Source organism: Narcine bancroftii, chromosome 12 (genome assembly GCF_036971445.1).
Source record: "Narcine bancroftii isolate sNarBan1 chromosome 12, sNarBan1.hap1, whole genome shotgun sequence".
NCBI lineage: Eukaryota > Metazoa > Chordata > Chondrichthyes > Torpediniformes > Narcinidae > Narcine > Narcine bancroftii.
Genome location: NC_091480.1, coordinates 97,636,298 through 97,663,573, shown reverse-complemented (window position 1 = coordinate 97,663,573; position 27,276 = coordinate 97,636,298). Strand labels below are relative to the sequence as shown.

At 43.1% G+C, this 27,276-nt stretch overlaps 1 protein-coding gene and 1 long non-coding RNA gene across 4 annotated transcripts in view; one reads left to right on the top strand and one right to left on the bottom strand.

Moving 5' to 3' along the window:
* Window positions 1–27,276, bottom strand: part of LOC138746732 (integrin beta-3-like) — a 207,418-nt gene that overhangs the window by 146,457 nt on the left and 33,685 nt on the right. For all 3 annotated transcript variants that reach the window (XM_069905068.1, XM_069905070.1, XM_069905071.1), the window contains one exon: window positions 14,826–14,900. The gene's annotated coding sequence lies outside the window, so the exon portion shown is untranslated. The remainder of the gene's footprint in view (window positions 1–14,825; window positions 14,901–27,276) is intronic.
* LOC138746734 (uncharacterized) lies at window positions 1,727–22,711 on the top strand. The gene is made up of 3 exons (XR_011347082.1): window positions 1,727–1,822; window positions 21,989–22,122; window positions 22,501–22,711. It is a non-coding gene; the product is annotated as an uncharacterized lncRNA (long non-coding RNA).

The following is a 27,276-nucleotide window of genomic DNA, read 5'->3' as shown; positions in this document are numbered from 1 at the left end:
CCAGCGTAGCTGGATCTTCAGCAGCGTGGACTCGATGCTGTCGACCTCTGCCATCTCGAGTACTTCGACTTTAGGGATGAAAGCGCTCCAATGGATGTTGAGGATGGAGCGGAGACAACGCTGGTGGAAGCGTTCTAGGAGCCTACGGAAACAGTTATAGGAACATAGGAAGTAGGAACAGGAGTAGGCCAAAAATGGCCCATTGAGCCTGCTCTGCCATTCAATAAGATCATGGCTGATCTAATTTATGACCTAACTCCACCTACCTGCCTTCTCCCCATATCCCCTAATTCCTCTATCATGTAAAAATTTATCTAATCGAATTTTAAATATGTTTAATGAGGCAGCCTCAACCACTTCCGTGGTTAGAGAATTCCAAACATTCACTACTCTCTGGGAAAAACTATTTTTCCTCATCTCTGTCCTAAATCTACTCCCCCGAATCTTGAGACTGTGTCCTCTCGTTTAGTTTCCCCAGCCAGCTCAAAAAGCCTTCCAACATCTATCCTATCCATACCCTTCATAATCCTATATGTTTCTATAAGATCTCCTCTCATTCTTCTGAACTCGAGCGAATACAATCCTAGACGATTTAATCTTTCATCATAAGTCAACCCCTTCATCCCAGGGATCAACCTAGTAAACCTCCTCTGGACCGTCTCCAAAGCCAGTATATCCTTCCTCAAATATGGAGACCAGAACTGGACACAGGACTCCAGGTGCGGTCTCACCACTACCTTATACAGTTGCAACATTACCTCCCTACTCCTGAATTCAATTCCTCTAGCGATGAAGGCCAACATTCCATTTGCCTTCTTAATAACCTGCTGCACCTGCAACCTAACTTTTTGCAATTCATGCACAAGCCCTCCCAAGTCCCTCTGCACAACAGCATGCTGTAGTTTTTCACCATTTAAATAATATTCAGCTCTTTTATTTAGTTGGCATGATTAAACCACTGCCAAGATCTCTCAACACTTTGGGAGTAGATTCATCACAAAGACCTTATTCTTGGCACATCCAGGGATAGAGCAATGTACACACATTCTGAAAATGAATACTTGGAAAAATGTGGCGCTGTAATGTACCCAGACTAGCCCACTAACACCTAGCATCAAAGAAGTGGTAGAGTTTAAAAGACAGGCATGGGAGGTTTAGTGGACTAATTGTGGGCAAATGAGACCAGCTCAGGTAGCCACGTGGTGGACATGGATGTGAATGAGAATGAATTTATTTGTCATATACATAATACTATGTACATATGCACTGAAATTCTTGCTGAAGTCAAACAGGTACTTAGTTAAAAAATCATTTAAAATAGTATACATTAAACTAAATAGAAAAGAAATAATAAATCTAAATTTAGGGTGGCCTGGCTGGTGCAGGAGGTAACTCAATACCTTCACAGTGCCAGGAATTGGCACCAGGGTTCAAAACTCGCATTGTCTGTAAGAAATTTGTACATTCTCCCCATGTCTGCATGGGATTTCCCCAGAGGCTCTGGTTTCCTCCCACAGTTCGGAACGTACTGGTGTTGTACATTAATTGGGTGTAAATTGGGTGGCACAGATTCATGGGCTGAAATGGCTGTTACAGTGCTGTATGTCTAAAAAAACATGTCAGAAAGATTATAAATCTCCTCAGTTACCATAGTGCAAGAAAACAATGGTGTCACAATACTACTGACAGTCCTTCTGTCATGTCAGAACAGTCCAAGAATAGAACAACAAGGGGAAGTTTAGGAGTTTGATAGTTGTTGGAAAGAAACTGTTCCTGAACCTAGAGGTGCTGGTTTTCAGGCTTCTGTACCTTCTACCTGAAGGTAATAGTGAGAAGATGTTGTGACCAGAGATAGTGGGGTCCTTTATGATGTTGCTACCTTCTTGAGATCTGTGTCTGTGCTGTATAACACTGTAGCACTCCTGCTGAGTCACAGGCATTTTTCTTTGGCTTGGCTTCACGGACGAAGATTTATGGAGGGGTATGTCCACGTCTGCTGCAGGCTCGTTGGTGACTGACAAGTCCGATGCGGGATAGGCAGGCATGGTTGCAGCGGTTGCAAGGGAAAATTGGTTGGTTGGGGTTGGGTGTTGGGTTTTTCCTCCTTTGTCTTTTGTCAGTGAGGTGGGCTCTGCGGTCTTCTTCAAAGGAGGTTGCTGCCCGCCAAACTGTGAGGCGCCAAGATGCACGGTTGGAGGCGAGATCAGCCCACTGGCGGTGGTCAATGGGGCAGGCACCAAGAGATTTCTTTAAGCAGTCCTTGTACCTCTTCTTTGGTGCACCTCTGTCTCGGTGGCCAGTGGAGAGCTTGTCATAGAACACGATCTTGGGAAGGCAATGGTCCTCCATTCTGGAGACGTGACCCACCCAGCGCAGTTGGGTCTACAGCAGCGTGGATTCGATGCTTGCGGACTCTGCCAGCTCGAGTACTTCAACGTTGGTGATGAAGTCATTCCAATGAATGTTGAGGATGGAGTGGAGACAGCACTGATGGAAGCGTTCTAGGAGCCGTAGGTGATGCCGGTAGAGGACCCATGATTCGGAGCTGAACAGGAGCATGGGTATGACAACGGCTCTGTACACGCTGATCTTTGTGTGTTTCTTCAGGTGGTTGTTTTTCCAGACTCTTTTGTGTAGTCTTCCAAAGGCGCTGTTTGCCTTGGCGAGTCTGTTGTCTATCTCTTTGTCGATCCTTGCATCCGATGAAATGGTGCAGCCGAGGTAGGTAAACTGGTTGACCGTTTTGAGTTCTGTGTGCCCAATGGAGATGTGGGGGGGGCTGGTGGTCATGGTGGGGAGCTGGCTGATGGAGGACCTCAGTTTTCTTCAGGCTGACTTCCAGGCCAAACATTTTGGCAGTTTCTGCAAAACAGGACGTCATGCGCTGGAGAGCTGGCTCTGAATGGGCAACTAAAGCGGCATCATCTGCAAAGAGTAGTTCACGGACAAGTTGCTCTTGTGTCTTGGTATGAGCTTGCAGGCGCCTCAGATCGAAGAGACTGCCATCCGTCCGGTACCGGATGTAAAGTCTTCATTGTTGAGGTCTTTCATGGCTTGTTTCAGCATCATGCTGAAGAAGATAGTAAAGAGGCATTAGTCACAGGCATTAGCAAGGATAGAAATGGGCAACGGAGGGCTCGTGCTTGTCTGAGCTGAGTTTCAATGAGCTCAGCTGATCCACATGCTACAGATTCTCTGGACCACTGGTAGGATGCCTGATACTCACAAGGTAAGTGGGGATCAAAATTGCAGAAAGAATTGCCTCTGAACTGAAGCAAAGTAATTACTCCTTCACAGTGTCATTTTGTTGTAAAAAGCATGAAGTCTCTCATTAGTCATGGCAACTTGCTTTCAACTGTTCTGGTAGTCACATGAAACAACAATAATGGAGATTTTATCTCTTCCGACATCAATCTTTATTAAAAACACAAAAATGTTGGAGGAGCACAGTTGGTCTTGCAGTGTCCATTGGAGGTAAAGTTATATAACCAACCTTTCAGCCCTGAGCCCTTCTTCAATGTAAATCAATCTTTATTGATTAGTCAACAGCTATAATTTTGATTTATTCTATCCTGTTTTACGTTTAAAACAAAAGTGCAAACAAGATCTTTGGAAGTTACCCATTCTAAGACTAAATCACATGGTAAGAACATTGCAGGTTAGAACATTACAGGTCGAACCCATGGGATATATTTTTGATTAAACAAGAAGTCTGCAGACGCTGCAATGCACAAAGATGCTGTTGATACTCAGCAGCATCCATAGGAATTAAAAGGGTAACCAACATTTTGGGCCTGAGCCTTTCATCAAGGTTTGAGCAAAAAAAAACAGGCAGGCGCCTGAATAAAAAGACAGGGGAAGGAGAAGAGCAGAGGGAGGATGGGGGTGGGGGAGCAGCACGGGCTAACAGGTAAGAAGAGGCCAGAGGTGGATATGGGTGGAAGGGCAGAAGATAAAAAAAGCACAGGTGATTAGGAGGAAGGGATAGCTCTGCGGAGAGGGAAGGGAAGGGGGTGAGGTGATGGAGGAAAGGAGACAGGGATAGGGAAAGAGAGAGACTAGGGAGAGGGTCCAACAGATGCTGTGTGGCCTGCTGAGTTTCTCCAGCCCTTTTGAGAATATATTTTAGTCAGGGTTGGATTAAGGCCAACTGATGCCCTAAGCACAGCCCAACAATGGTTCCCCCTCGACTCTTTCATTGTCTAATTGACAAGACATTAATGTGAAATAAGAGATTAAAATCCTGTTTTCTTCCAGGCCAGACCCCACAACTATATTAATTATAACCTATATATTTATGTTTTTCTCCATTTATAATGGGGCCCCCTTTTTGTGGGGCCCTAGTTCAGCTGCACCATGCTAAATCCAGCACTGGAAAAATCTCTTTGGGGTCCCCATCCCTTAGTGCCCTCAGCACGTGCTTATTTTGCTTAACGGTTAATCCAGGCCTGGTTTTAGTTACCGGCAAGAAGATTGTTGATCACAAGATCAGCATTTACTTCCCTTTCCTTGCCCTGGAACCACTGCAGACTTTGAGAGCCTCATACTGTTGTCAGGCAGAGGAATCAGTATTCTCCAGAGATCATAAATGAATGATAATCTATGTCTAAATTGAAATTAAATGTGATGTAGTGGGCATATGGCAAGTCTGTACTGGGAATTTTACAAGAAAGAAATCTCAAACTGTAGAGTTGTGGGGAGGCTGCAGAGATCAGGGGAATTGAAGATGTCAAGGCAATTGTCAAAGAAAGATTAGAGGTTTACAACCGGGATGGTGCAAACCAGATTCCAAGAGAGGTGAGGTGGAGTATGGAGAACAGAGGTGCAAGGGAGGTGGGCAGCAGTCAGGTGAGTAAGGGAATGGAGTGGTGTAACAGGGATGAATGAAATTTGCAGGCACCATCTCGAATCAGGATCAAAGCAAAATCTCCTGGAGGAACTCAGCGGGTCCAGGAGTAAAAGTACAGTCATTACTTTGGGCTGGAAACCTTTATTGGGTCAGACAAGGTGAAAGGTTCCAGCCCAAAACATCAGCTATATTCATTCTCCCACTGATTCTGCTGGACCTGCTGAGTTCCTCCAGCGGATTGTGTGTTGCCCCAGATCCAAACTTCTACAGCCTCGAACGTGTGTGTAAGAATGATTTAGGAATGGCAATGCATTAATTGAGTCTGATCATACAGCACAGAAACACCAATTTACTCTCAGCCTGCACTAATCTAATGCTATTTCTATAAACCTTCCCTGAATAAAACACAAAAGTCTGCAAATACCATGATTGAAGTTAAAAAATGATGATGCAGAAATTCAGCAGGTCAAAAATAAAAATACATTTTGTGCTTGAGGCCTTCATCAAGGTATGAGCAAAATGTAGGCAGGTGCCTGAGACTCGAAGGGCTCAATCCAGAAATGTTACATAAAGTGCGTTGCTGGACCTTCTGAGTTTCTCCAGCATCATATTTTTACTTTCCCTGAGATTCCACCACACAAGAGGCCATTTACAGTGGGCCATTCTTCCACTAATACACATGCCTTGGGAATGCATGAGGAAAGTGGCGCACCCAGACAAAGCCCACCCAGTCTCTGGGAGAACGTACAAACTGCTCATGGACGGCTTGCGAGGTCAGGATTGCAAGGCAGTGGCACTACCTATATTATTTAGGTGAAAATATACACCAAAGTGGTTGTAAATGACGCAGGTTTGAATTCAACACTGCCAGGAAGGAGTTTGAATGTTCTCCCCATGACCTGTAGGGGTTTTCCCTGGGTGCCCCAGTTTCCTCCCACCTCTGGGGTTGCAGGTTAATTTGGTGTAATTTTGTGGCATGGAATCAGCTTCTGCCGTACTGTAAATAAAATTTAAATTTAATGGAAAATTATGTTTAAGCATTTATGATTAAATTCCTCTGGCAAACAAAGTTCAGCTACATCTTGTTATCGCTCTTTTCCTTATATCCAGCGGCACAGACTAATAGAAGAGACAGCATTAGAACACAGGATAATAACAGACACTTCCCCTGACATTTCATGAAATGATAAAGGGAAAATATTTCCTTTTTGAATGCAATCCCTTAACAAGTGCAATCTTCAGAACTCATTAAAATATGTATAAAGGAAAGTGAGATGTTAGTTAGTAAGTTGCTTGAGAATGGAGTGCACTCGTTTCCTTCAAGACTGACGAGCAAAAGTGGCTCATGAAAAATACATCCATGTTCTGCTGTATTGAGGATGTAAGCCAAGAGCTCTGCTCTGTTGGAGTGAGAGAGACTGAGTAAAGTCAATGCTTCATGGATGCGTTGAGACTCTCCCAACACTTTTCCCTTTGCTCTATTTTTGTGAACTTTGTGTTCAAGGTAAAGGATGTTGGATGTGAAGAATACAGGTGCTGGGGTCTAGTCTAGTAATGGAGGTACATTTCTGCCGACTGGATGGAAGGTTTTCTACCTTGGATGTATAATGTTATGCTTGAGGACAGGTGAAGCAGACTGAATAACAGTCTGAATTTATATGGTAGTGTTAATATAAAAACAAGGTCAAATGTTTCTTCACAGAAGTACCATCAGCCAAAAAGATTCCTTTATTGTTATGTGTCAACTTTTGTTTGTGCAAAGACACACAAAAAGGCACTACTAGCCTTACCTGGTGCCCCCACCAAGTAAAGAAAGAGAAGCGAAAAAGAGTCCTTTCAAAGACACCAATCGAGTGTCTCCAAATCATTTTGAGAGAAATTTACAAATGTCAAAACATAACATACATTGTGAATTGAATTAAAATGTTTATCTTCAGAAGTGCTGCGATGCAGATAAAAGCTTTGTTTTGTGTGCAATCCAGGCATGTCAACCCACATTTAAGTATGGCAGATAGTGCAATAATAAAAATAAAAATGCAGGGTGTAGTGTGACAGTAAGTCAAAGAGTTTGAGGTATAGCGTTACAGAGGTAAAGTGCAGGGTGTTGAGAAAAAAACACTTAAAACAGTGAAAGGATATAATCTTTTACCAATGAGAGGTTCTGTTAAGAGTCTGAGGACAGCAACCGTTCTTGAACCTACGGGTTCATGTTTTCAAGCTCAGGTACCTGTGGCTGGCAGCAGTTGGTGGGGGAAGAGAATGGGACAGGGGTGGAGTTTAATATGCTGGCAGCTTTCCCGGGAAGTGGGAGGGGTAGACTGAGATGATGGAGGCCAAGAGTGGCTCGTCTGTTTCCTGTGGCCTGCTTCATCATTCAGTAAAGTTTAGTTGATCGGACCTCTCCCTGTCAACAACTTGTCCAGACTATTTGCCTCCTTCTCTCTCTAAAACCTATCAACAACTGAGAGATAACAGGACCTTAGGGCATGGAATCCAAAAGACTCAGAGCTCGTTGAATTTCCCATCTCTTCAGGTCTCAGGCTGACTCCTTATTCTGAGACTGCGGCCCCCGAGTTCTGTTCTAGTGCTGAGAGGAACATTTCCCCAATGTCCACTCTGTCCAAGGACTTACTGATGATGTTGGATTCAATGAGATAGCGCCTGATTTTCCAAAACTCTGGGGTACCCTAACTCCACGTAAGCCCTGAATCCTGAGACCCATGTACACTCTGCTGAACTGACACTAAGCCAAGGTTATCCTTTTTTCAGGGAATAGACCGATCATGCAGATTGTACAGACATATGTTTCTTTTCCAATGTCGTCCTTAATGACGAGATCCAACATAATCTTAAATGCATTGGAACGGCTTTTAGACGTCTCTCAATAAGAGTCTTTTATGATCACGACATTTGAACGGACACCAAAACGTTAGTGTATAAAGCAGTGGTGATCACAACGCTTCATAATGCATTGGAAACCTGGTCAACATACCAACGACATCTGAAGGCACCTGAAAATTACATCAAAGCTGTCTTTGGAACATCTTAAATATCAACTGGGAAGGTAAAAGAATTAACAACAGTGTGCTAAATGAAGCAAAAACAACAAGCATTGAAGCCTACATCATTAAAAACCAACTAAGATGGAGGGGTCATGCTGTTCGGATGGAAGATGAACATCTGCTGAAACAAATCTACTACTCCCACCTTAAAGAGGGCAATTGTAAAAGAAGTGCACAACAGAAGGGATTCAAAGATGACTTAAAATCCAACATGAAGAAATGTAACATCGACATCAATAATTGGGAAACCAATGCCAAGGACAGGAAACTCTGGCAAACCATCATCTGAGAAGGAACAGCCACCTTCGAAGCCAACAGATGTGCAGAACTAGAAGAAAATGGAAGAAAATGGAAAGAGAAGCAGCAACAACCAAGGCTTGATCTGCCATCTGGAACAACCTGTCCTGAATGTGGAAGATCTTACAAAGCCAAGACTGGATTCATAAGCCATTTGAGAGTCCATAAATAGATCAGTGAAGTCCATCATCCTCGACCTCGAGGAATAGCCATGAGAATGATGATGACAGACAAATGAAGAGTCATCCATTGATGGTTGGAGAAATCAGATGATATCCTGCATGACTGTTTCAAGTCTGTTGACTGCTCTGCATTCAAGGAACAATCTTGATGAATATACTCCTGGCGTGATCAACTTCATTGGTAAGTGTGCAGAAGAGGGGTTGAACAAGAAGACAATTGAAGGTATTGCCCAGTTGGAAACCATGGATGGACCATGATGTTGATTCACTACTGGAGGCTAGGTACATAAGATGTAGAAGAAGAAGAATTAGGCCATTCAGCCATCATTTTGCTCTGTGATTCGAATCATGGCTGATGCATTTTTCCTTTCCACCCCATTGTCCTGCCTTTTACCTGCAACCTTTTACACCCTTACTAATCAAAAACCCCATCAGCCTCTGCTTTAACTCCACCCAATGACTTGCCTCCACAGCCAACTGTGGCAAAGAATTCTACAGAGTCACCACCGTCTGGCTGAAGAAATATTTCCTCATCTCTGTTCTAAAAGGCATGTCCTTTTATTCTGAGGCTGTGCTCTCAGGTTCTAGACACTTCACCGCTGCAAATATCTTCTCCATGTCCACTTGATTTGGGTCTTTGCAGGCATTCAAGTCAGGAGTTCAGATGTGATCCATGCAAGGTCACCTGGGAAGTCAAAGAGCAGTTCTGTTCCAGGCTCGAGTCCCATGGGAGCATCATGGACACTTGGTGGGAAAGCATGCAATCGCGCAGAACAGAGCAAAGCTTGGCAGCATAATGTGTGACAGCGTACCTCTCCCTGATGAGGTAGATGTGTTCTACGATGGCTTTGACTGTCTCGTGTGCTCCTGCACCTATGATCACTGTCAGGTCAGCTTTCCAAAGCATGAACATGTAAAAAGCATAATAATGGGCCTAAATGACATCCACCATCAAGAAGTGCTTTAAGAGGCTGGTCAGGGCTTTCATCAACTCCAGCTTCCCAGTCAGCCTTGACCTGCTTCTATAACAGTCATTCTCAACCTCGTTTTGGCTATGGCCCCCTTAGGACTCTGCTCAAAATGGCCTCGTTTCTTCCATACTTCTTTCCCACCCACTACATAAAAAACATAAAACATTTTATGATTTCAATCCATTCCCCCCCCCCCCCCCCCAATGTGCTGAGGCCCCCAGCATCCCCGTTGAGAATGGCTGTTCAATTCCATTGTCCCCCAACTTTAGGATCTAGCCCTCAGCAGGCACCTCTGAAACTGGATCTTTGACATTCTGTCAGCACCAATCAGTGAAGAGGGGGAACAACAACTCCTCCACGATCATGTGCAACATCAGGACTCCTCAAGGACGTGGTAGGGCGGCAAGACAAAAAATCTCTCTTTCAACATCATTGAGACAAGGGAACTGACCATAGCATTTAGGGGAGAGTGGTGGGGTAGAACCCATGCCCCTGTCCACATCATTGATGCTGGTGGAATCAGTAAATAGCATCAAGTTCCTGGAACTAGACATTTCAAATGACCCGACCAGATTGTCACAATGATCAAGTACACACACCAGTGCTTCTTCTATCTGATAAGACTAAGGAAGTCCAGAATGTGCCTCGATGATTTCTATGTTGCACCATCAATAGCATTTGAGCTGATTGCATCACATCTGAACTTCTTTGGAAGAAGCTCCAAAAGATGGAGAATGAGCTCAGAACCTCCCTCCCCTCTGTCAGCTCCATCTACATCTCCCGCTGCCTTGGTGAGACAGCTAACATACTGAGAGCCCATCACACCCCAGACACACTCTGTTCTCCTTCCTTCCACTGGGGAGAAGGTTGAAGGGTGTGATAGTGTGCACCAAGTCAAGTTTATTGTTATCTGATTGCACAGGTACAACCTGATGAAACAGTGTTCTCCGGTCATCGATGCAAAACACGCAGACACACAACCAGATATAAATGTACAAACAATGTACATGCAGGACATATTCATATACAAATAAATATTGTTTTGTAAATATGAGAGTCTCGGAGGGTGAGTGTGAGCAGTTCCTTTGATCGTTCAATGTTCTCACTGCCCGTGGGAAGAAGCTGTTCCTCAGCCTGGTGGTGCTGGCTCTGATACAGTCAAAGCCAGTTTCTTCCCCACAACCATCAGGCTCCTGAGTGAACCCCTCAGTGGTCCTCTCACGCTACTCTTGCTGTGTACTTTTCAATCTTTTTCATTGTAACCATGTGCTCTTTCACCGTGCTTTTGCCCTGCTACTTTGAAGGCTGTATAAATGTTAGAATTGACTTGCTAGACCGCTCATAGAAAACCCTTCTCACTGTACCAAGTATAATGCGACCACAAACTTGAAACTTAAAACTCCATATGTCACCACGCTAACACCCTTGATAGTTACAGCAGGGTTTCTTCACTTTATTACTATTGTGGAAGGAAATTAACATATCAATTACTTCCCTAATTGCTTGGTGAAATTGAATGTTAGATCATTTCTCACTCAGTTGTGTATCATTGCAAATGTCTACACACTTCCTCTTCTTTCTTTTACCTAAGCAATACATTATTTGCAAATAGCCGTGAATGACTTGAATATTGATTCTTGCAAGGCCTCACAGTTAAAACCAAACTAAAAATGAGCCATCTATTCCTACCGGTGCCTGTTAACCAGTCCATACACCACTTACTGTCTGTTAACCTGTTATTACACCACTTCCTGTCTGTTAACCAGTGCATACATCACATCCTGCCTACTAACCGGTCCATACACCAGGTCCTGCTTGTTAACATGTTATTATACCATTTTCTGCCTGTTAACCGGTCCATACACCACATTCTGCCTGTTATTCTGTTATTACACCACTTCCTGCCTGTTAACCCGTCTTTACACAACTTTCTCCCTATCAACCTGTCCTTATACCACTTCCTGCCTGCTAATCAGTACTTATTCCACTTAATGCCTGTTAACCAGTGATTACACCACTTTCTTCTTCTTTGGCTTAGCTTCGCGGACGAAGATTTATGGAGGGGTAATGTCCATGTCAGCTGCAGGCTCGTTTGTGGCTGACAAGTCCGATGCGGGACAGGCAGACACGGTTGTAGCGGAAAATTGGTTGGTTGGGGTTGGGTGTTGGGTTTTTCCTCCTTTGTCTTTTGTCAGTGAGGTGGGCTCTGCGGTCTTCTTCAAAGGAGGTTGCTGCCCGCCGAACTGTGAGGCGCCATGATGCATGGTTTGAGGCGAGATCAGCCCACTGGCGGTAGTCAATGTGGCAGGCACCAAGAGATTTCTTTAGGCAGTCCATGTACCTCTTCTTTGGTGCACCTCTGTCATGGTGGCCAGTGGAGAGCTCGCCATATAACACAATCTTGGGAAGGCGATGGTCCTCCATTCTGGAGACGTAACCTTTCCAGCACAGTTGGATCTTCAGCAGCGTGGATTCGATGCTGTCGGCCTCTGCCATCTCGAGTACTTTGATGTTAGGGATGAAGTCGCTCCAATGAATGTTGAGGATGGAGCAGAGACAACGCTGGTGGAAGCGTTCTAGGAGCCGTAGGTGATGCCGGTAGAGGACCCATGATTCGGAGCCGAACAGGAGTGTGGGTATGACAACGGCTTTGTGTACACTAATCTTTGTGAAGTTTTTCAGTTGGTTGTTTTTCCAGACTCTTTTGTGTAATCTTCCAAAGGCGCTATTTGCCTTGGCGAGTCTGTTGTCTATCTCGTTGTCGATCCTTGCATCCGATGAAATGGTGCAGCCGAGATAGGTAAACTGGTTGACTGTTTTGAGTTTTGTGTGCCCGATGGAGATGTGGGGGGGCTGGTAGTCATGGTGGGGAGCTGGCTGATGGAGGACCTCAGTTTTCTTCAGGCTGACTTCCAGGCTAAACATTTTGGCAGTTTCCACAAAACACCACTACCTGCATGTTAATCAATCCATACTGTACTTCCTGCCTGTTAACCCATCCTCCTTTCATGTTAATGTATCATTCACAACTCTCTGAGTCCTTATTTTATTCAATGAGTTCTTGTGTGGCCTCTCATTGAAAGTTATTTATCCTTCTAGTTACAGCCTCAAAACCAAATGTAGAGATTTACTTAAAGGTCTCTTGGGATTGAGGTTGACTGGCTTCCACTCTGATTCCATAAGATCTGAGGTGGCTGATGACGTTGATGTGGGAGTTGGCTGATAGGACAGGTGTGGGGGGAGGTTGGGGGGGGGGTAATTATTTCTGAGGCGGTGCTGTTTATGGAGGGCAACAGGGCTCCAAGATCCTCAATACAGGCCCCAAATACTCCTTCAAGCTGTTCTGGGTGAGAGGTCCCTTGGGTTCAATAGGGATCTTGCACTTCCTTAAATCTCTTTCCTTACCTGGTAATCTCTTCTTAAACAATATTGACTGGATAAAGATTCATGATTTTCCAAGTGCCCTGTTAACTGACCCCTGACAGTGGATGCTAATATTTTCCTCTCTGCTGGTCAGTTGAACATAATCCACTCTTTTCTCTCTCCCACTTTTCTTATTGTGACTTCCTGACGTGTTGGATATTATAAAGTCTCAGGGTTGCAATCTCAGGATATCCCTGCTGATGTGTTATCTTAAGGTCCATGTTCCTCTGAAGTTGCCCTGTTCTCACCATACCTTGAAGATTTTTATTCTCTACCACAATGCGAGACCACCTGTCCTTAATTTCTCACAATAATGTTTCCCTTGTCTGTTAGAAGCCACCTCCCTTTTTCCATACTCTTCCATTCCAATGAAAGCTTTTACAATCTGATTCCATAATTGCTCGTTTCATACCATGTTTAAATTTATCTCTATCTTTCTTCACTGACTTCTAAAACCTCTCTATTTTAGTCTCATTAATTGTTTTAGTGACATTATAAATCTTCTTTAATGCTTTGCTTATAAGTTACAGTGGAAACGTTCTCAGGAATGTACGTTGTGAATTATTCTTTTACATGCTTGTCATTACTTAACTACCTCTTTATCTATGTCCCTCAGTGCACATTGCTTGTTTTGTTCAAGTTTATTATCACATGTACCAAAAATACAATGATGGAAGCTGAAGAGTGGACATCTCAAACTTAGCACGAACAAGGCACAGTATGAAACCACAAATATGAAAAGTAACAGATACAGATTAGTTGGTGTGGAGGAAAGGGAACATAATTTTACTATTTTGCAGTTTATTAGTAGGACAAAAAAACAGAAATATATCCAGCCCATTGAGTTTGCCCCACAATTTAATCATTAGCTGATTTAGCCTCAATGCCCGGCCTTCTCCCCATAACCTTTGCTGCCCTGACTAATCAAGAACCTATCAATCTCTGCCTTAAATGTACCCAATGACTTGGCCTCCACAATTGCCTGTAGCAACAAATTCCACAGATTTACCACCCACTGACTGAAGAAATTCATCCGCACCTTTGTTCTAAGCAGATGCCCTTCAGTCCTGAGTTGTGCCCTCTTGTCCTAAACTCTCATGAGTCTGATTAAAGAAACTGTATTTGCATGTGGTGGAACATGATGTCATACTCATGAATCTTCTTCCAAGATGGAGAGTGTGGCCGGAGTGGGATGTGCATTTTAATATTTCAGTTCCTTTCCCAATGAAGTGTGAGTTATAGATGGAGTCGATGGAGGGGAGCATATTTATGATGGACTGAACCCTCTGCAGTTTGTTGCAGTCTTCAGCGGAACAGTTCTTGTCCCTGGCAGGGTGCTTTCAAAGGTGCCCCCATAGATGTTGTTAAGGGATGCAGGTGACATGCCAAAATTCATCAGGCTTCTGAGGAAGTAGAAGGGCTGATGTGTTTTCCCGGCCATTACATTGATGAGGGTGGATCAGGACTGGTTACTTGAGATGTTTACCTACAGGAACATACAGCAGTCGAATATCTCCATCTCAGCACCTTTGATGCAGACAGGGGAGTGAGCAACCCTTCCCTCAGAAGATATTGAGTGAGAGGTTGTTGTCCTGGCACCCAACAACAAGTCTCTCTATCTCTTTTCTGTATTCCACTTCATCATTCTTAGAGATCCTGCCTACGACGGTGAGGACATCTGCAAATTTATAGATGAAGTGGAATGGTGTTTGGCCACACAGTTGTGGGTGCACTGGGATGGGACCCTCATGAGGTCCTGGTGTTGGGGATGGTCATGGTGCTGTCACTAATCCTCAATGATTGCAGCCTGGTGGACAGGAGGTGGTGGGTCCAATTCTTTGGTACTGTTGTGTTGAAAGTGTATTGATACATGGCTGAGTGTCAGGCCAAGTCGATGGCATCAAGCGTGGATCTGTTTCATCAGTACGGCTGGAGTTAATGTGAGCAAATAACAAACCTCTTAAACTTTAGTCACTGTCTCCTAAATTATTTCATAAATAGTATAAAATCTACCATATTATAATCACTCTTCCCCACAAACCTCTTTACTGTGATAGCAGTTCTCAACCCATGGTCCATGGACTTGTTACAGGTGATGTAGTGAGGACACATATTTCTGAAAAACAAAACCCAAATATTTTGGAACAATATTCATTGTACAATTTATATGACAATAAACTCTTCTTCATCATCAACAAGTAATATTAAAACGAGATTAGAAATTTGACAAAAAAACCCAAAAATTCTCAAAACAAAACAAATATCTCTTCAGTGGTCAGGGAAGGCTCTCGAGATCATCAGATTCCCCCCTTGAATGGTTTGCCATGAATAAGTTCGGAATCCCAAACAGTCTGTCCAAGTGAAGCAACATTTCACTTGTGAATCTGTGAGAGTCATCTCAAGTAACCAGTCCTGGTCCACCCTCGTCAATGTAATGGCCAGGAAAGCACATCAGCCCTTCTACTTCCTCAGAAGCCTGATGAATCTTGGCATGTCACCTGCATCCCTTAGCCACATCTATGGGGCACCTTTGAAAGCACCCTGCCAGGGACAAGAACTGTTCCGCTGAAAACTGCCACAAACTGCAGAGGGTTCAGTCCATCTGGTGCTCCTGTTGTGGCCTTCTCTTCATCATAGAGCCTAGATGCAGGGTGGAAGATCACTTTGCTGAGCACTTTCACTCTGTCTGCATCAACAACAGGAATCTTCCAATGGCTAACCTTTTCAATTCTGCACCCCACTCCCTTGTCAACATGTCTGTCCATGACCTCGTGCACTGCCAAACCAAGGCCATCTGTAAATTGGAGGAGCAGCACCTAATATTTCAACTGGGTTCTCTCCAACTGGATGACATCAACATAGACTTCTCTGGTTTATGCTACCCCACTTCCCATTCTCCCTCTCTTCCTTATCCCTCTGTCTCCTTTCCTCCATCTCTCCACCCCTTCCCTCTCCATTCACAGAGCCATCCCCCTCCCAATGTTTGCAGGTGAGCTCTCTCTCTCTTATCCACCTATTACCTCCTGCCTGTGGGACTGTGCTCCTCCCATGCCCCTCCCCCACCATTTTAGTCAGACTCCTGCCTACATTTTGTTCATATCTTGCTGAAGGGCTCAAGCTCGAAATGTTGGTTATGTATCTTTATCTTTGCTCTATAAAGTGTGCTATTTAACCTGCTGAGTTTCTCCAGCATTGCGTTTTTACTTAAAGAAAGAAAGGTTAAGAACCATGGACCTTTAGGATTATTAATCCGGCTGCTCATGAAGGAGGATAAATCTAAAGTATCTGATTCCTGGTTGAATTAACTCATGATCGATCAAGATTCCATTTATTATTATGCACACAAAAAATATTTTCCTTTGCCTTTTGAAGATTCACAAAGTGCTGGTCATAAACACGGCATCCCTATCGAAACAAGAAGGATAAGCAAGAGAGAGAGTCCCTTCAGAGACATCGAGTGTCCGTGGATCTTGCCCCTTCCTCTGATGACGTTCCCATCAACCTCAGTAGCTGCAAGCCCTCCTGCTTTCTGTCCAGCGTGAATCCGAGGGCAGGCAAAGTGACACATCTCCTCAACCCCTGGTTCCAAATCCCCAAAGAATGAAAATATATCAGGGCCTGAGGGAGCCCTGCTCACCATCAGCATTCTCACATGTCCCCTTAGGTGTATTTTATCAATATGCTTCAGTGTAATTCTAGCAGAATTCATTTATCAGTCCATATGAGGTTTAAAATCTCTGTGATCATTATATTAACTTTGATAATTACATTTACTGATTTATTCATTTCCTGATTTATGTATGGTTTGACTGATCTGTGCTCCTACTGGGAGGAGATCCACAAATCACTTCCACAAATGATTCGACTCTTTCCATTCTTTACTCAAATTGATCTGACACTTTCATTTTCTAAGCAAAATCCATATGGTATCAGTTGCTGGAAGAAGGGCTCAGGCCTGAAATGTTGGTAATATATCTTTACCTGCAAGACCGGCAGAGTTCCTCCAGCATTTCTGTGTGTTTTTACTGCAATCAAAGTGATTGCAGACTTTGGGTTTCACTACGTAACACTAGTAGGCTTCAATCAATGTTTTGAAGGAGAAAATTTGGAGAAGAGGAGAGATGAAGAAAAAAAACTGAGACCCCTACAAATTAGAGGATCAACACTTCATATTCCATCTGGCCTCTCCAGTTTCCATTAGCCTCCTCCACCCCAACCCTCACTACATCCCCTACCTACCATCTCCTGGTTTCTCCCCTTCCCACATCCCAATGTCTCCATTCCTTTAGCTTTCTCTCAATCTCTCTTTTACTCCAGCTCTGCATTCACAGAGCCACCCCTCCCTCAATCAATTCTCACCTTTCCTCTCCTCCCCTTCTATCTATTACTACCAATGGCCTTTTACCTGTTGGCCTGCACTCCTCCCCAAGCCTTTTCATTCAGGCACTTGCCTGGTTTCTGTTCATACACTGACAAAGGGCTCAGGCCTGAAACATTGGTTATATATTGTAATGTTGATTGTGGAGGGTCATGCAACCTCTCCAGCCTGAGATCGGAAGTGACCTCACCTGCCAATCAAGGGTTAGATCTGTCCTCATGTGAGGCTGATGTGCAATTGGTTGGTGCAGCTGATGTGTGATTGTTCCTCTGAGTGTCAATCAATTGTTAAATCTGCCCACAGGTGAGGCTGACGCATGATGGACTGAACATGTCACGTGATCGGACTACTGCCCTGAGAGCAGCACTGAAGTCCAGCTGGTGGGCATTGGAGGGGTGAATGGAATGGGACCGTACCGGATCCCGTGCTGTGGTCGATGCTGGAAACCAGATTCATTTGACATTAGTTGTAATTAATTTTCTTCTTTTTTTCTTCTTCTTTGGCTTGGCTTCGCGGACGAAGATTTTTGGAGGGGGTAAAAAGTCCACGTCAGCTGCAGGCTCGTTTGTGGCTGACCAGTCCGATGCGGGACAGGCAGACACGATTGCAGCGGTTGCAAGGGAAAATTGGTTGGTTGGGGTTGGGTGTTGGGTTTTTCCTCCTTTGCCTTTTGTCAGTGAGGTGGGCTCTGCGGTCTTCTTCAAAGGAGGCTGCTGCCCGCCAAACTGTGAGGCGCCAAGATGCACGGTTTGAGGCGTTATCAGCCCACTGGCGGTGGTCAGTGTGGCAGGCACCAAGTTTGTTCATTGATATGCTGTGCCTGTGGGTGAATGGGTATTGTGTGTTTAACCCTTGCAATCCGATCAGGTGTTCAGAATGTTTAGCAGCGATTTACTTGGACCCGATGTGTAGTTATTAGTATGTTATTCCCGTGTGTGCCTTTTTGTGAATTCTCCGCTGTTTGTTAATAACACGTGTCCAGCCTTGATTTTCTTTGAACCCATCAAACCTATTCTTGAACACAACATATATTATTACCTCTTATGGAATCTGCAAGACCTGCTGAGTACCTCCAGCATTTTTGGGTTTTTACTACAATTGCAGCATCTGAAGAATTTTGTGGTTCATAGGAAATTCAAGTGTTTTGGTGAAAAACATGACACTGAAGTTGAGTTGAAGATGGTGAGTATCTTGGAAGCAACTAAAATCTTTGGAGATTTCAGATTATGGATCATATCACAGAACAACATGAGCACATGAGAAAAATAAAATATCCTATATAGGGGAATTTTATGTGTATTATTTATATAATTTTTGGACATAGTACGAGTTATGATATAATTGTTTAATTATTATAATTATAGAATTTGATGTCCTGAATGAAATAAGTTTTATATTAATTATGGATATGCTTCTAATTTACAATTGTATATGATTTGATTTGATTTACGTTATCATTAGTTTACCTTGGGTACAGGGTTTTTGTTAAATTCAATAAAACTATTTTAAAATGAAAAAGAATCTTTGGAGATTTACAGATTTGAGGAAAGTAGGGAATCGAGAGCTCATGTAGGGATTTGAATATGAGGATGGGAGTTTTAAACATTAGGCGTTGGAGATCGAGGAACCAATCCCAGTTTAATGAGCGTGACTTTGATGGGAGCAGAAGCTCAGTCTGGGATTGGCTGAGCAGCACAGGGTTAATCAGTCTGATTTGCCTCACAGAATCAGTGGGAAGGCAAATTGGCTTTGTGTTTAGGGTCAAACAGGGTGAGATATTTGTTCTTGGTTGGTAGTGTCAAACATGCAATATGGAATAGTTGTGCAATATACAAACATGCTGGAGAAAGTCAGCAGGTCACGCAGCATCCATGGGATAGGAACATGAGCCGAAGGCATCAGAGGCTCCCGTTGAGGGAACAGCTGAGATTGGGGTCACAGAGGTGGCAGCTTCCATGCAGGCAAGCTTCTGATCATCGATGGACACCAGGTGAGTGAAGAACTGATGGTTGAATGCATGGATCCAGCAGAGGATAAAGTGTAAGAGAGGTCTATGGCAGGTTGTGGTGTGTGAGGACCAGAGTTGTGTTAGCAAGAGTGAGTTTCCATTGGTGTCTGTGCACAGATTGTGAAGGTGGTCCATAGAATTCGGCAAAATAAGCGAAGAGACCAACAGCCAATGCAGTGCCGGTCACTGAGATCCTTGTGGCAGCCAAATAGGCCTGAATATGGATCTGGAAACTTTATGGCACCAGATGGCAGTGGAGGTAAGTAGTCAGGGAAGACACATGGCTGTTGACGCAAGTCTGAGGGATTACAGGGCGTATAGCTTGAAAGCAGCAGGAACTGTAGAGGCAGAGCAGTGAGAGAGGCTTCCACAGAACTCCCTTTGAAGACAGAAGAACTTCTTCAGCGTAGATATCTATCGAAGAGTCTGTGCAGTGGGCCAGAATTGCCTGCCATCCTGGAATGACATGAGTACATGTATGGGCTTTGTAGTGGAGGAGAAAATGGGGTGTTAATGGGAGATAAAGAAGAGATGTGGGAGGTGGTTGGAAAGGATGACTGAGATCTGGGATATGTCTTAAGATAAAGGAACCATTGAAATATCATCCAGCAAGGTGTGAGACAGGAAGCTAAACAGTCAGCGGACTAATGGGGAAGAGAGGAAAGATTCTTTCAGAGCTGGGAGAGGCGGGGGGGGGGGGGGGGGGTCTCAGGTTTAAGGGGAGAGATTTACGAAGGACTGAGAAGAAACTTTGTCACTCTGTACCTGGAACAAGCTACCAGAGGAAACTGCAGAAGAGGCCATAAGTTTGACAATCAAAACACATGCATAGATATATGGAGAGGAGGGCTTGGAAGGAATGTATTAAATCCTTAACAGTGCAGAAGAGGTTCACCAGGTTGATTCCAGAGATGAGGGAGTTATGAGAAGAGATCGAGTCATCTGGGATGGTACTCACTGGAACTTAGAAGAATAGGAGGGGATCTTGTAGAAATGTATAAAATTATGAAAACAATAGATAAGATAGAGGGTGGTAAGTGTTCCCTTTGGTAGGGGCGACTAGAACCAGGGGACAGAGCCTCAAGATCCAGGGTAGATTTAGGAAGGAGATGAGGAGGAACTACTTTTTCCAGAGGGTGATGAACCTATGGAATTCACTGCCCATTGAAGCAGTGGAGGCTACCTCAGTGAATATATTTAAGATGAGGTTGGATAGATTTTTACATAGACGGGGAATTAAGGGATATGGGGAAAAGGAAGGTAGATGGAGATAAGCCTATCGTTAGATCAGCCATGATTTCATTGAATGGCGGAGCATGATCAACGAGCTAGATGGCCGACTCCTGCTCCTATTTGTTTTGTTCTTATGTTCAAATGCAGGCAAATGGAACATGCTGAGAATGCCAACTTGGTCGGCATGGACAAGTTGGGCCAAATGGCCTGTTCCGTATGGTCTGAAATGACTGCACAAGAGTTCAAAAACTTGAATAGCTTGTCGACTAAGGCTCAAGAATTTGACTCAGGCCCAGATTCGGGAGATGCCTCCTCAGGCAGCAAGGTTGTTATGGTAACACTAATGTTGTCACTTCTCCAGGATTGACTGAGAGATCTCATTATTTTTTTTCCAATCAGACTACATGGTGAAGTCACCTATTTTGTGCCAATTAGTGTCATTTTATCCTTTATACCCAGTTGAGAATTAACAAATTATGAAACAAAGGGACTGTCTTATAGAAGGTCAACGACAGCTGTGATATTATGTTCAGAGAAAAATTAAATTTTAAATTGTGTTTTAAATAAACCCAACTGTTTTGGCAATTAATTGGACATCTTATGTGCTGCATTAGTGAGTCATCGTTTCTAAAATATAATGGTCTGTGTTAATTATTGCCCTTCAGAAATGTTGTCAATCATATTAATTTTTCCATTGATGTTCAAAAGATTGCATGCAACAAATATTTAACTTCTTTTTAATTAACACATCTCAATCAAGTTATCACAGCAGAAACGAATTGTTCAAAAGGTTTGAAGCATTGCGAACATGTGTAAGGATGAGATTCAAACCAATGTAATACTGGGAGCCCAACATTAAAATAAAGGTCATGACTCTGGGAGAAGAGAGCTCATCAGTATTTACTCATGGTGGTGCCCATATCAGTCATTTACGTCAGCTTGACCAACTGCAGCAGTGTTACTTATGCTCTCTGATGAAGATCACCGGGCGAGACAAGGTCTCCAATATTGAGATCCTTTCTCGAGCTGGAATGCCAGCAGTTTCAACCTTGGTGATATCAGCCCAACTGCATTGACATTGTCAGAATGTCTGACGGAAGACTGCCCGAGAACATAATGTATGGCCAACTTTCCAGTGGTACCCGAAAACGAGGACGTCAGCGACTACGCTACAAGGATGTTCTGCACATGAGCCTCAAGAAAGCTGACATTGCCCCATCAACATGGGTGGGGGGGTGGGGGATGTAGTTTGACCACCCCTGCTGTCAGAAGTTTGTACATTCTCCTCACGTTTGTGTGGGTTTCCTCCGGGAGCTCCGTTTTCCTTCTACCCTCAAAAAACAATCGCACAGGGTTGAAATGGGGCAGCATAGCTCATGGGCCAGAAGGGCTTGTTACCGTGCTGTAGCTCTAAATTAAATTAAATTAAAAACAGATTCTCTCTGTCGACACCATCAAACCCTGTAGTCATCCCAAACAACCCAATTAGATTATCAAGTCATCTTGGCCTGCTGAAACCTAATCTCTTCTCATAATTTTATTCTATTCATTCCATATATTCTTTTCTGATGAATCTTGAGGGCAGAGCCTCCAAGGCCAACGCATGTAGAACGTGGATGGTTCATGAAATTAAGCTGCTCAGGAAGCTCAGGAGATGGGCGAGTGGAATAAGGCGAGCAAGAGGATCGGCAGAAGACGGTGCTCAGAGACGCAGATACTGTGAGTGAAAATGCAGATGCATTGACTGTGACTTCTATCATAGAGCATAGAACATTACAGCAGACGCCATTCAGTCCATGATGTTGTGCCATCCATATATAATTCAGGTGCCTTGCTGTTCGGCATGGATAATCATGTCTCTCCATCATCCCGGTCTCTGATCCTCCGAATTATAGTTGTGACCTCCCCTGATTCTAACCACGATGTTAATCCATCTGTCATTTTCATTCTCTATTTGCCTCGGCTTCTTTTTCCTTCCAGCTTTCCAGTTGTAACTAAATGTTCTAATGTATCTCTTTGCATGATGTATCCAAAGAATTTTGATTTCTGTTTCCTGATTCTTTTAAGTAATGTATGTTTTGTTTTTGTTCTTTGTAGAACTTCTTCGTTTGCCATCCTGTCCGTACATGGTCGGCAGAGCATTCTTCTGAGGAACCACATCTCTGCTGTACTGATTCTTTTTTCCATTGCATTTGGTCCATGACTTGCAGCCATACATCAATACAGAAAGAATGTAGCAGCTGAGAGTTGTAAAGCGGACGTCAATTTCTATTTTCTTGTTCGTTAGGATGTTTCTCGTTTCTATAAATGCCGTTCTTGCCATTGATATTCTTGCTTTTATGTCTATTTTGCATTTGCCATCAGATGTTACCCATGATCCAAGGTACTTGAAGTTGTGAACTTGGTTCAGGATTTCATTTCCCAATATGATCCTACAATTTAGAATATCAGGTTTCTTTAATATTACCATTACTTCAAGTTTTTTTTAAAGTTAGGCCAAGTCTTTCACTCCCTGTGTTGATGGTAGATACTAATTTCTGTAAATTTCCTTTACTGTTTGCTATCAGTACTGTATCATCTGCATAGTGGAGGTTGTTGATATTGTGTCCTCCTATACTTATTCCAGGTAGGTCTTGTATAGTTCTCAAGATGTTTTCATTGTACAGGGAGAACAAGTTGGTGATAGAATACAACCCTGTCTGACACCTCGCGTAATTGGATGATATTCACCAATCTTGTTGTCTATCTGTATGGCTGCATTTGTTGCCAGTAGAGATTATTAATTATTCAGATCTTTTCTGTTGATATTAATATCTTTAAGCATCATGATGAAGACTTTGAATGTGTCAAAGGCTTTTGCAGTCCATGAAACAGAAGAATAGGTCTTGTTGTACTTCTATTGACCTTTCGATAATATTCCTGAGAATATCAGTGGCATTCGACAAAGCTGCACTGTCCTTCACTGATCTCTGGTTTAATTTTGTTTCTTATTCTGAGCAGGATGATCCTAAGAAGAGTTTATGTGAGGAGTCTCATTAAACTAATTGTTCTGTGTTGTCCACATTCTGTTGCACCTGGTTTCTTTGCCAGTGCAATGAATACTCTCTTTAAAAAATCTTCTGGTACTTTGCCATTGTTTTATATTCTATTCAATATAATTGTTAATTTCTCTACACCAAAATCTTCTAATGCTTCATACAGTTCAAATGGAATGTTATCTGGTCCTGAAGATTTCTCCTTTAGCATATTTTTCATAGCAAATCAAATCTATATAACCCTCCCTACCTCACAACCTTCTATTTTTCTTTCATCTGTGTGCCTGTCTAAGTGTCTCTTCAATGCCCCTAATGTTCAAGCCTCAGCCACTACCCCTGGTAATGCATTCCAGTCACCCATAACTCTAACTCTGTGTAAAAAAAACTCACCACTGTATCTCCTCAATTTTCTTCCCTTCCCTTTGTCCTTACGTCCTCTGGGGTTTGCTACTCCCACCTTGGGAAAAAGGTGCTGACTGCCTACCTTATCTATGCCTCTCATAATCTTGTAGACTTTGATTAAGTCTCCTCTCATCCTTCTTCACTCCAAAGGAAAACCCCCAGCTCTGCTAACCTCACCTCATAAGACTTATTTCCAATCCAGATAACATCCTGGTAAATCGCCTCTGCACCATCTCCATAGCTTCCAGATCCTTCTTATATTGAGGTGACCAGAATTGAACACCATATTCCAAGTGTGGTCTTACCAGAATTTTATAGAGCTGCAACATACCTCATGACACCTGAACTCAATCCCACAATTAGTGAAGCCCAGCAGACAACAGGCCTTATTAACTGTTCTTTCACTTGTGCGGTGACCTTCAGAGATCTATGGATTTGGACCCCAAGGTCCCTCTGTTCTTCCACACTGAGGAAGTGTCCCGAGCAAAAAATGGTGTCGAGTTGCAAAGAGCTGATTTATTGTTTTCTGTCCCTGTGTCATTTCGACATACATTATTGAAAAGATCACATGGGACAATGGAAAATGCTCGAGTGCCTACAGGACAAGTGAACAGAACAGAATTGTTCCAGAATGTCCTGGAGTGTTAGAGGCTGGGGGGAGGGGTGGAATCTTACAGAAGTATATAAAATGGTAGAGGACAGAGTCAAGCATCTACCTAAAAGACAAAGATGCTGGAGGAACTCAGCAGGTCACGCAGCATCCAGAGAAAATATAAATTGCCGATGTTTCTGGCCTGAGCCCTTCTTAGAGGAGGAGAACTTTTTCAGGGCAGGCATCCTTCAAAGAAATTTTGCAATGGAACATCTACCTGTTTTCCCAATTAAGGGCTCAGGCCTGAAATGTTGACATTCTTTTTCTTTCTCTGGATGATGACTTTTTCCACCATTTTTGTCTATTGCCAACAGACTTTTACCCAGTGGAGGGTCATTTAAATTGAGAAGGATCAGAGTTTAAACCTCGATGACCTGTACAGCCTAGTTTGAATTTGGCGCTGTCTGTAAGGAGTTTGTATGTTCTCCCTGTGTCTACGTGGGTTTCCTCAGGGTGCCCCAGTTTCCTCCTACCCTTCAAAAACAAATGGGGGTCATTTGGATGACATGGGCTCGTGGGCCGGAAGGGACCGTTACTGCACTATGATTCTAAATTAAATTAATTTTCATTCTGTTCCCCAAATCCTCTTCTCCCCCTTCTCCAGTCCATTCAGTGGTCTGATGATATCTTTTGCTTGATCTCTTCTTTTCCCTTGTCTCCCTCCCTCATTCCTTTCAGAAGGTTACTCTGATCTGCACAATCTCTCTTTGCTTTGATCTCAGTTTCAGTAGCTTCTAATCAATTTTAAGATCTAAATGAATGTACTTTATTCCAGAAAATCTCTAACATACTTTGGACTTTCCATTGATTTTCTTTAAAATTTTCCTAAATGGATGAAGCATCCTGTTCTTAATGGGTCTCTTGTTCAGATCCTTCATCAAATGACCTGTTAGATCTCTCCGTTTCTTTCTTTATTTAGTGATCATGGCTCCAGTTAATGGGTTTACAGGGACATTAAAATATACTTTCTTTGAAAGCCAATAAAAAAAATCAATTTTGACATTATGAAAGATCACAAAGGCAGCACAGGTTCATTTCAAGCTATAAATTCAATATTTTCTGTCTTGAGGGGTGTTGTGGCTGTCTGGTGAAGTGGTTTGATTTTACCTGGGGGGAACAACTAAAGTAAGTTAGAAGAAGTGAGCATATGTGCCGGAGCTGTATTAATAAATCATTGGTGCAAACAATTAGCTTGGGGGAGGTCCAGAAGTCTTAACTGAGCTGGCACCCACATGACAGCTGTCTGTGAGTTGGACCATGTAACAGTCTCATGGAATTGAGTGCTGCTAAGTAATATTTAAGTAAATATAGAAGAATGATAGAAAGGATTGGACAGAGTAGATGCGAATAAAATGTTTCCCTTGGTAGGTGAATCCAGGACAACAGGGCACAGTCTTAGAATGAGAAGGTATCCATTTAAAACAGAGATAAGGAGAAATTTCTTTAGCCAGAGAGTCATGGATTTGTGGACTTCGTTGCCACACACAGCTGTGGAGGCCCAACATTTGGAAGTTAAAGGGGGAGATTGATAGGTATCTAATTAAATAAGATAATCAAGGGATATGGGGAAAAGGCTGGAACTTGGATGTGAGAACAATTTAATTCAAGGTGGATTGTGGAGAAGACTTGATGGGCCAAATGGACCATTTCTGTTCCTTGATCTTGTGATTTCTCAAATAATAAAAGTAAACAAGGTGGAAATGTACTCACTTACCATTATTCTGTGCTCTCTTGCACCAGACAATGAAGATTTTGCTTCCTGAACACTTTTGGGTGTATTTTATGGATTTTGGGCAGCTGATCACAAAAGTCATCTTACAAATTTTCTATCACATACCATTTTATAGATATAACCATTTTTGTGATTTCCTGTCATATTTTATGCCTACCAGTATATTGACCACAAAGCAAGCAATTTTGGTCAGTCCAAGCATGCCTGGACATGCACTCAGTGTAAGTTCAAAGATCTTCCAGTGAGGCTGGAGAAAATAGCAGGGAAGGCATTTAAAGATGTTCTTGAAAAATTTTCTTGGCAACTACAAAGCACCTAAACTACATCCAGCTGATTGGCAACATGCTTCAGGCAGACAAAACCATGAAGTGCAGCATGTCACTGAAAATTCATTTTCTGCATTGCACTTGGATGTCTTCCCTTTTGCTCTTGGTGCAGTCTGTGACGAACATGGTGAAAGGTTTCACCAGGACACTGCGACCATGGAAATGTGGTATCAGGGCAAATGGAATCCATCAATGTTGGCCGACTATTGTTAGACAATGACATGAGGGGCATCAGATGCTGAGTACAAATGAAAATCAGTAGCAAAACATTTTTAGGTCAGTTGAACTAATGCAACGTGTCAACATCATTATGTGATTAAATAGGATAAATTCAATAAAAGTTCATTTAATGTTTTTCCAACTTATATGATACTGCAAATCTGAAATTATCTTTGTGTTCAGCTTGAAGTTGTCTATCATAATCCCCAATTATTTTTCAGGAAGCAAACCTTCTGAAATAAATTGTTGCCCAGTGTTATTAGCAATAGCAAAGTAGATAAATCTACTTTAAGCACCAACCTTGATCAGGGGGGGGGCTTTGAGGCTGAAGAACACACAGGTGATAAGCTATTGGTAACTTGAGGAGAGGTACCCATGTAGAATGCGGGCTGCTGTCGACTGTGATCAGATGACTCAAACCAGGCGGTGAACTGCTGTTGACTGGCTCGAGACTGGCTGAAGGTATTAGAACTGGAATGCGAGTGGGTATCGAGGGCGCTGAGTGGC